The sequence below is a fragment of the Pundamilia nyererei genome, unplaced genomic scaffold, assembly GCF_000239375.1.
Source record: "Pundamilia nyererei isolate P.nyererei 1_Seehausen unplaced genomic scaffold, PunNye1.0 scaffold00175, whole genome shotgun sequence".
Classification (NCBI taxonomy): domain Eukaryota; kingdom Metazoa; phylum Chordata; class Actinopteri; order Cichliformes; family Cichlidae; genus Pundamilia; species Pundamilia nyererei.
This window is the reverse complement of record NW_005187576.1, coordinates 680,277-691,054: the sequence shown is the minus strand read 5'-3', so window position 1 is coordinate 691,054 and position 10,778 is coordinate 680,277. Positions and strand designations below refer to the sequence as shown.

General features: G+C 43.7%; 1 protein-coding gene across 1 annotated transcript in view; it reads right to left on the bottom strand.

Annotated features, from left to right (window-relative positions):
- sema5ba (sema domain, seven thrombospondin repeats (type 1 and type 1-like), transmembrane domain (TM) and short cytoplasmic domain, (semaphorin) 5Ba) overlaps positions 1-10,778 on the bottom strand; it is an 87,961-nt gene that overhangs the window by 44,028 nt on the left and 33,155 nt on the right. The gene's annotated exons all lie outside the window — the stretch shown is intronic.

Here is a 10,778-nt window from a genome sequence, read left to right as displayed (position 1 = left end):
CACACACACACACACACACACACACACACACGCACACACACACACACACAGTCGCCTCACAGGTGTAACATATGGGAGTAAACCCTGGCCAAACAAGCAATGCGAGCAAAGGTATTATCGTGATGCTCTTTACTAATATTGTGCTGCAGGGTAATGAGTTTCTTAACAACTTGCTACTGCTGACTGCTTCCTCCTCCTTCTTATACAGTACATCCAGTAACACACAAACTTTCTACAGCACAGTGAACAGCCTGCTGCCTTGACATAGCTTTTGCTGATAAACTACCAGTTAGAAGATAGTGAGTGATACCATTAAAGGGGAAAGAGATTGGGAGAGAGTGAGAGAAAAGGCAACAGCCACAGAGTGAATGAGACTTGCACCGAATCCACACACAAGACTTTGCATTAGCAACACAAACATTAGCAGAGAGCCTTTAAAATTTTCAGCTGAGGTTTAGCGAACGCAATGTAAATAAGATGCAAGCCATTAGCGGGCCCATTGTGGACTTTTGTGAGTTGAGGAGTGAAAAATGTGGCTGTAATGACGTCTGCGTGGACACTCCATCAGCCTACAGAGAAAGGAATACTTTTAAAATGGCAGGGTTCCTGAGTTTGTTTTGGCTCCTTGTGTGAAGTATGAGTCATTGAAGACTGCTGGTTGCGGGAAAAGCTGTATCACTGGGGTTTGGTAAATGGTTATTTGTTCATTTTTCTTTCTTGTTCTTTTCCTGACACATGACATATTTATCCATCTCTTAGCTAGACAAGCCATATTGGAGAATTTATTTGCAATTACTGAAGTTACAGCTACAGTAATGAGATGTGCTGCTGGGTGAAAAATGTGCTAGGACACTTTTTATAAGGTCAAATGTCTGGTCTCTTTCGACCAGGTTCAGGTTTATATGGGGCAATTATCTGTTAGGTAAGATTTGGGTGTTTTAGATACATGAGGGCTAGAATGACATTATTTCAGAATCAGAATCAGAATCAGAATGGGGTTTATTGATTTGTGGGTCTTGTCAATCCTATTGTTTGTCTATTTTCACTACATCCTATTATGCTTTGGGTAATACAAAGCATTACCCCCCCCCCCCCCCCATAATGGCAGTGATTTAGCTGTACGTAACACCCGAGCCCAATAAATAATTTTAATTCCATTTTGGCAAAGCTACCCTATGAACAGTCATGCTGAATTAGTTTTCATCAGTTTCCTTTTCCACAGTATTCTGACCACCTGCCAAATACTGTTTTGGTCCCCCTTTTACTGCCTAGACATCCCTGACCCATCGAGACATAGACTCCACTAAACCCCTGAAGCTGTGCTGAGGTGCCTGGCACCGTGTTAGCAACGGATCCCTTAAGTCAGCGGTCCCCAACTCCCGGGCCACGGACCGGTACCGGTGGCATCCTACCACAAAACACAAAGTAGGATGCATTATCCTGCTAAAAGGGGCCGCAGCCATCAGGGAATACTATTTCTTGGTCTGTTACAATGCTTAGGCAGATGGTACGTATCAAAGTAACATCCAGATAGATTTCCAGACCAAAGGCTTCCCTGCAGAATATTGCCCAAAGTATCACCTAGCCACCACTGGCTCGCCGTAGTGCATCCTGCTGTCAGGTGTTCCCAGGTCATCAAAGAAAACATGATTCATCGGACGAGGCCACCTTCTCCCAGTGCTCCGTAGTCCAGTTCTGACACTCACGTGACCATTATTGGTACTTTCGGCAGTGGACAGGGGTCAGGATGGGGCACTCTGACTGGTCTGTTCCTATGCAGCCCCAGTGCTTATAATGGTATGCCTGATTAGTGTAATTAAGATTCATCTTTAAAGCTCCACTTTACCACTTTTTGCAGCAATCGCCATTGCCTACTGGTGGTGGTCAGAGGGCCCGGTGGCGCCAGTGTCCGGCAGCCTCGCCTCTGTCAGTGCGCCCCAGGGCAGCTGTGGCTACAATGTAGCTGCCATCACCAGTGTGTGAATGTGTGGGTGAATGGGTGGATGACTGAATGTAGTGCAAAGCACTTTGGGGTCCATAGGGACTAAGTAAAGCGCTATACAAGTACAGGCCATTCTTATTCTTAGTTAAATAACTTTGAGTCTCTAGTTTGATGTTCAAAGTAATCAGTTTTTGTATATGACTAGAAAGCCAAAATGTCACAATCTGTTGCAACCATTGTTTTTTTATTAAGTTACCATTCTTTTTTTTCTTTTCTTTTTTGTCCCGTTTGGATCTTTAGCCATCAGAATTGTTGTCTTAAGGCCAAGAAAGATGCCAAGCGGATTTATTTTACCAAGTGGATCATCATGGCCTTGCCATATTGATCCATTTAATTGACCTTTATTATAATTATGTATTTATTTTATTTTCGGTTGCTATAAAACGGGACAGACATGACTGGGGGACAGGACAGGGAGAAAGAATGAAAGAAAGAGGGAGAGAAAGAAATACAGAGGGGAGAAGAGACGATGAGAAGGGGGGGAAGAAAGAAAGAAAAACAAACAAAACACCTGGATCAAAAAAAAAAAAACCAGAAGAGAAAGCAAACAAAGAAAGAGCAACATAATAAATACAGCACCATCACAATAAACTAGCTAGCAGTAGATAACAGTAGATACTAAATATTAAACGCTATTGTGCAGCACGCAAGATAGACAGCGCACAATGTGCTTTGAGGCAGCAGCCAAGAAAGGTGTAGTCCGCGTCTGTGAACACCTGTGTGCATACCTGTGTGGATCAGCATGCTTGTATTCCAAAGGTTTCTCCATGTAACAATCTGCTAGGGAGTGTGGGGAGCCACAGCCCCGTCCCCCAGGGTATGAAGCAGGTATGGAGGAGATCCAGGCCCCAGATATCCAGAGGCCCCAGAGTACGAGGACCCGAGGAGGACCACCAAAAAGGGGGGGAACCGTGCCACCCTCCTGGGAAGAGCTGAGTAGAGCCCCAATTGAGAGGTCACCCAGCAGCTACGGAGCAGAGGCCAGAGGGGGTTGCAGTGGCATGCCCGCGGGCTCTGCCGGCAGCCAGCTGTGCCAGAGAGGACAGAGCTTCAGGCCTCGAGGCCAGAGGCCTGAGGGCACCCCACCCCCTGGAAGGGGCCCAGCCGGGCCACAGGCGCCTGGCCCCGCCAATCGGCCACCAGGAGTGAGCCGGTACATACATGAGCGCCCAGCCCCAGTCGACAAGGACCACCAACACACCAACGTCTGAGGGCATCAGCCTGAGATGTACCCAGAGAGGTGGAGTCTAAGACCCAACCTGACATATAGACACAGACGAACAGGCGCACGCGGTCACAGACGTGCATTCCCACCCCATATACACAACCAAATACTCGGCACTCACCCAACGTGTAGACAGACACAAATAGACACTGCACAGACAGTCGCACTCCCCAAACATTCTCTATATCCCAGGTCCAGGTACCCCCGCCCCCAGAGGGGCAAGCCGCACCTAGACCCAGGAGATGTAACCCTTCTCTCTGGGGTGGAGGCAAGCGGACCGCCTCCTTATCTGCAGTAGCAGGGAGGCCCCCCAATCTGACGGCCAGCACCTCCTCCCAGCCCCCCAGCCCTGACGGCTAACAGAACCGGGGTGAGTGAAGACCCCAAACCTCCCTACGCCCGCTCATATGTAGTGTTGCTGTGTGCTGTTCTAAAGTGCATTTAAGTTACCATTCTTACCTCAGAGTTGTTTCTAAGGTCTGCTGGGAGAGTGCTGGTTTCTTCTGTTGATTTTTGCGTTGAATACTACTTTCTCAGCGGTCCAGTTCAGGGCAGTGAAATAACTAATGCGTTCTGTCATTACCGCAGGGAAGCAAAGTGCTGTGCAGCTCCAAATGAGTTCTGACTAAACATTGGGAGAAGCCAAACAGGTGGCTCATTGACTGACTCAAAGGCCATTGAGGAAAACAGCCTGCACACTTCAGTAAAGGACTTTTTCTGGGTTTTTTTTCCCTTTTTTCTTTTCCAATGGCTCTGGTAGAAAAAGAGTGGCAGGGAGGCAGAGAGAAAATGTGTAAAGCAGAGTGAGCCGCTGTGGTGAGCCAGCAGTAACCAAACCCCAACTGGAGGAAACCACAGGCAAATGCGCTGCAGTCACTGAGGGATATAGCCACAACAGTTTGCACATTCACACAGGCACAACTACATAGTTTGACATAATAGAAAGTTAAACTGTGGCTCCGTGGTCGTACCGTAGCTACAGCTTGCATTAAAGCTGCATTCGGTCACAGAAAGCCTGACATCGTCCAGGTTATTTGAGAGGTAATGCCAAGAGAGCAGAGCAAAAGGGTGCAGTGAAAGGACTGCAGCCTATTGCACTAATGGATGCAACCCATATGTTTTGAGCCTGCTTAAAAGCCCGGGAAAGTGATTGAAAAGCTGTTTGACATCTGCTATGCTGTTTGCCGCCGCTGCTTTGCCACTCTCCGAGGCCCGGCACCACAATGATTACTGTCAATATGAGTGGAGTTACTTCTTCAAGTGATTAATCTCATTCCAGCAGCCTCATCCTCTCACTGGTTGTCCCTTTAATTCCCTGTCTTATTTTACAGAATGTATCCATGTCCATCACTCTCTGTCCGATTTCTTTACTCCAGTTTGAACCAATTTAATTTAATGCTACACACGATATGTGTTTCTCTGGATTTTTCATTGTATGGTTTTTACTGTGCTCCCCTGCAGGTGTGGGGCTTTTTGCAGAGCATCAGAAATGGAAGGAGTTCGACAGAGAAGGCAGAATAAGAAAGATCAGGGTGACGAGGCTCTGCCTGTGACTCTTACTCTCTTTCTCTGTTAGATATGCATTACCTCCATATCCACTGATTATTGAACACTCTCCAAACCAATATATAACATCTTTTGTAGCTACTTGGCGCTGATTTTGCAGTGCTGTATTTTTACAGTCGTACTATATATTTCTGTTTTTATTAACCCTCTCAAGGCAGGCGTTGCAGATTTGCAACAGTTAAAAGCTAACAACCTGATTACCCCACATACATATTTTATGAGGTTTTTTTTACTCAGAAGTACCACTGCAGGTATTCTTTTGTGCATTAGCAACAAAAACTTAATTTGAGCCTGAGAGGGTTAAACTGCCTGTTTTTATCTGCAGCTAAAATGAGTCATCTCTTGGTGCAGCATCAAAGTACTGCTTATTCATAAGTGCATCAGTAATGATAATGGCACAACGTATCTGTATAAAATGTTTAAAAGGTCAAGTTCTTTAATTGTTTAATACTGAGTTATTGCTATTTTACATAATGACTCAATTTGCTGATATTTTACTATCACAGAGCATTTTATTAGGTACACGTGTTAACATAAATATCTAATCAACCAGTCATGTCGTATTAACATGTTTAAGGCATGTAGACATGATCAACACAACCTATAAAGTTCAAATCATGCATCAGAATGCGGAAGAGAGGTGATTTAGGAGACTTTGAACATCGTATGGTTGTTTCAGAAACTGCTGATCTCAAGGGGTTTTCTTAGACAACCATCTTCAAGGTTTACAGAGAATTAGATGGGAAAGAGAAAATATCCAGTGCGCTGGATGTCTCAGATCCCTTTTTGATTACAGAGGTCAGAGGAGAATGGCCAGACTGCCTCAAACAGTCAGTCAAATAACAACTCATTACAACAAACACAGAAAAATACACTGAAAACAGTGTATTCATCTCCTGATGGCTGCTATCAACAGGATAACGTGCCATGTCACAAAGCTTAAATCATGCCAAACCAGTTTGTTAACATCACAATGACTTGGCATGGACTGTATGTGGATCCAAAGCTTGGTAAAACCACAAGATTCAGATCACAAAAAGATGTCTTTAGTGCAATAAACACACTGCAGTTAAGTTTAAGTTGGTGGTGCTGCCAGAGATACTCATTATATCACCTAATGTGAATTAATGCACTGCTGAAAATAGTCCAACAACTCCTCTGTTTACTGCAGTTTAAGCAGGCTAAAAAAACTGCAGGGCCAGCTGTTTAAGGAAATTAAAAAGGAAACTATATTAACACATTGCCAGTTGTCATGCCTTCTCAAGACTTGCTGCCAATAAGAAAGACATAGCAAAAACGAAGGCTTTATCCTTCAAGTAAAACTGAAGGAACTGAAAACTTAATTCTGCAGATGCCGTGGCACTTTTCCAAGATCAGCTCAAAAAAAAAAAAAGGTGTAAGGAAAGTAATGAACTCCTCGCTCAGCCTGGTTTCATGGCTCCCTGCAAACCACAATCAGCAAAGATCAGAACACCAGAGAGTGTCTGGTAAACACAAGAGGCTTATATGCATCTCACCTGATAATCTTATCTTTTTAGTTTGGAGGTGGCACAGCTGCTGCTGCACGTTCGTTTTGTTTGTGAGCTTCCTTTTTCTTACTAAACTTTTTTTTTTCCTGGTAGCATCACCTGATTGGTCGAACTGTGTCCCTAGTGAGTCTGTTTTTAACTTGCTGCATTAAAAAAAAAAAAGATTTGACAAGCAAAATGCACGTGCAGCGCTAACACACATCAGAATCCCCAGCTTTTTAGCTAATGCACCTAACCTCGTTTTGTGTGAGGAAGGGTACAGCTCAAACCACATTAAGGCCAATGTTTCAACCTCGTCGAATACCTGCATCGCAGCAAAAAAGGAAAAGGGCCCACTCAGCACAGCTACATGGCTGCAGGGACCAGAAATTGAACAGAGGCTGCCAGGATTATCCATACATATTTTTATACTGCACAACAATACGCCAGCAAAAGCAACAGCTTTGCCCCGAAACAGTCACATTCAGAGGCAGACTGAGTCAGCAACACCTACACTAAACAATAAAGCAATGCCACAAGTTCAATAGGTTGCACAAAAATCCAGGTGTTAGATTGGAGACATCACAAAAAAAATCCCAGCGACGACAATAACAATCTGACACACAATTGAACCTCGGTGGGGGGTTTCAAATGTGACCTATATTTGCTGCGTGGTGAATCAAACAGGTCAAAAAATTAGAGAAAGTAAAGAAAATGTTAATAAAAATGTGTGTTTGTGTGAAAGCTATAACATAAATAGTGGAAATACAGAAGCAGAAGAGTCCGTGAAGCTGTATTCAGATCAGGCCCAGTCTTCAAGATGGGCTCCCAGTTCATTTCAAGGTAGATTGGATGTCAGTGATATGACGGGAAGAGAACATTGTGTAAAATCAGAAATATGGTAGTTATGTGGCTTGTCTCACTCGGCTGCCCAGAATATCATTTATCGTACACGTCAAATCTGATCTGGCTTGAAGTCAGTCACATATTTTCCAAGGATAGGAGGGCTCTCAGGGTCCCTAGGTGTTCTGTGAGTAAGTCAGGGGTATGTCTCAGTGAGTGTGACTTGCACTAAAAGTATGACGCGCCAAGTAACTATTGTGGCTGAAGCTAGAGATCATTTATCCTCTAATGAAATTAGTATTTGTGGAAGTTACAAGTCGGAGTTAAAGATCTATTTGCACCGCTTTCCACTGTCAAATTCGAAGGATACGTGTCCAACAATTTATATAACTTTCCCAAAATAAACTCATCGCTCTGCTAAATCTTTACCCTGCCTTTGAACGAGGCAGTCTGGACACTGTAGCGTGAACCTGCTTGTCTGTAGTACAATCTAGACCTAAAGAAATCTCTACATCAATTCCATTCACATTAGTTGCATGCAAAGATAACACTTAATCCTGCCTAAAAGCTCAGATTAGTCCATTTTTCAAAAGACTGAAAAAATATCCATCGTGTGAACAGTGGAAGTCGGGCATCAGTGCATCAGTGCAATGATTAATTTTGTTCTTTCCACTGATCTAAAACCCAAATGCACAGAGTTTAGAGAGATATACAGCAGATCATTTCATTTAGAAAGCTGAAGACATCAAATGTTCTGCACTTTTGCCTCATAAGTTACTTAATAGATAAATCACTTACACAAATTACACACTAATCAATTAATGGACCATTTGTTGCAGTACTCCATATCCCCCTGCTAACCTCTCCAATATGAGACCCCTCCAAGAACGGGAGAAGTGGAGGGGGTCAGTGAAGTCACCTAGAAATAGATAAGGAGGCTCATAATTAGTTAGTAATGGCAGGTTAGACACCTCAGCAGGAGAATCACTGCGCAGAAGGACCTTGCCAATAAGGAACCTGAGTTAATTAAAAGACCTGGCTGTGCTCTTAGGACTTAAGTGTCCTTATTCTGATGGAATGCTAAAACCTTCCTCACAGCTTGACGCGCTCTGTTGGACGGTGGCGGCTTTTTTTTTCTTTGTTTTTTTCTCTAATTACCAGATGTGAATTCATGGCTCAATCATCACCGGTTTTACAAACCAACCAAAATCAGAAAAAAACAATAAACTGGTAATATCATCATGCTAACATAAAGTTTACTTTGGCTTCCAGTTGGAAACTGCAATGAGGCTTAAACGTGTGTCAGCACAGGAGTTGTAGTGCCACGGAGGGCAACTGTCTCACTAACTGTGGCTGCTGAAGGCATTTTGGAAGCATTGCTAAAAAGCTGTGCTGTGTCTGCTTCTGAAGGGAGCTCATCAAGCTGCAAAGAGCAGATGAGGAAGGAAGCGTCCAAACTAAAAGGCTCTGTGCAGACTGAATGCTCTACCAGAACGCTCTCCCTGTTGTATGAACATGCACCGCAGCAAAAAACACACATTTCTGTTTAAAGCATACAACTATCCATGTAAGCTACTTAACAAATCCCATTTTTCTCACTCTGTATGCATAAAATCATGAGGGGAAATGTACTTTACTGCCCAAAACATAGGATACCCACACTCAGCACTGTCCCTGAATGCACAGACAAAAGGGGGGAGGATCAAAGAGGTTGCTGATGCTCTGTTAGGGAGATGCTTTTGCTTAGTGGGCTGTGTAGAGATTGAGTAACAGGGATGAAAACCATTATGTTTTAAATCCGTTTATACACAGCAGCATTCTTTGCAGTGTAATACAAAAATCAGCGCCTCCCTTTTTTAATCGTTTGATCTAGAAAAATTGAGAGAAGTCTTCAAAATGCTCATTTCACAAAGCAGCGCCTTTGAATTTTGCAAGAACAAAACTTTGTGACTGTTATTTCTTGATGAACAACTTCACCGACGACCGAAATTGTAGGTTTTGTCTGCCAAACATCAACCTAAAGTGACCAAGGGATAAACCAAGATGGTCACAAAGAGAGGGAGGAGGTGGATTTATAGTACCGAGAGCCGGCCCAGGCAGACAGAGGGTATAAGTGCTCCGTTCCAGCTCTTCCTGTTTTGTTTTACAGCCCCAAACTCCTGGGAGCAGCTGTGAGTCTGCTCAATTTAGGCCAGACAGATGGAGGCAGTGTTGGTGGTGATTGCATTAACATATCCAGCCCCAAAGAGCGAAGCAGTTTTGGAGGGTGGACCGGCAAGTCGCTTCAGAATTGAAGGAGGAGACAATGGGAGAAAGACAAAAGCTTGGAGCTTAATGATTTTTCTCATTACCTCTTCTCATTTCTCTATCTCCTCCTCTCTTTCTTTATCCCCCTGGCTTTTCATTTCTTTTGTCTCTCGGCCATTTCCTGCTCTCTCACGCTCTTCCCATCTATCACCAAAAATGGCTGCAGGCTGATGGGAAGCAGCAATGCAGTGTCAACTGCTGGCGGCTTAACAGGTGAGAGAGCAGAAGGTGAGAGGCAGGATTCAACTTCTCCCCTGACAGTACTCAGAATACATCTGAATAGCATCAGCCATGGCTCCTCACACACACAAAGGCACACCTTACACGCACGCAGGCACAAAGTGCATGTACAGTTCAAGAGATTGTTTTGCCACGCTTGCAAGGTTTATCGCCAAGTCTTAATAGTTTCACATGACTTTGACTCAAGTGGTGGACTGGGTGGCTTCAGATTCGACTTTCCAAATTTAAAAAGAAAGGTTATGTACGCAGCATCCTTGGCATCTGCTACATACTTCCTTGTCACTGTGGAAAAGAGCATTTCATGACTCAACGGTAGATGTATATGTAGTGTTTTCTCACAAGTGAGAAAGAAGGTGTTGTCTTGGTTTTTAGTTTTGATTCATCCTTTATTCTTCAGTGTGTTTAGTTACTCAATCTCATGCAAGGTTCAAAATTTGTCCCGAGGGAAGTCTTAAAAGCAAAAGTCAAAATTCATTGAAGGGTATGAATGTGCTGAGATAATTTGCAGAACCTAGGTGCAGAGAGAGATACATGCTGTTTAAATATACTTCAAAATAAATGCAGTCACCGATAAATGGAATGGTACTTATTTGGCACCCTTCAACTCAATTTGAGCACTTAAAGCACTTACTTTAAGTCTCTGAATCTCACACACAAACACACAGAGCACTTTTAATCTAACATCCATACAGACACTCATATTCCGATGGATGCATTGGGGGCAATTTGGGGTTCAGTATCGTGCCCAGGGATATTTCGACAGCTGGACTGGAGGAGCCTGAGACGGAGCCACTGACCTTTCGATTGGTAGATGCCCCACTCTACCACTTGAGCCACATCTGCAACACACATTAAAGGATTGCAGACATAAAAAAGGCCCAAGCTATAATTTATATTGATGTACATGTCTCCTTGACATCTTTTCTTGGACTACTGTGTTAAACAGAGTGACCAAGCTGCTGTGCGCTTGCTGCTACCCTCTAATTAGAGCAGAGTGTGACACAATTACACTTTTACTAAACATAAAAGCCGCAAAATAATCTCCAATGTACACACTTTTGTTCTCGGTGTTTCCTCTCTGTAATGA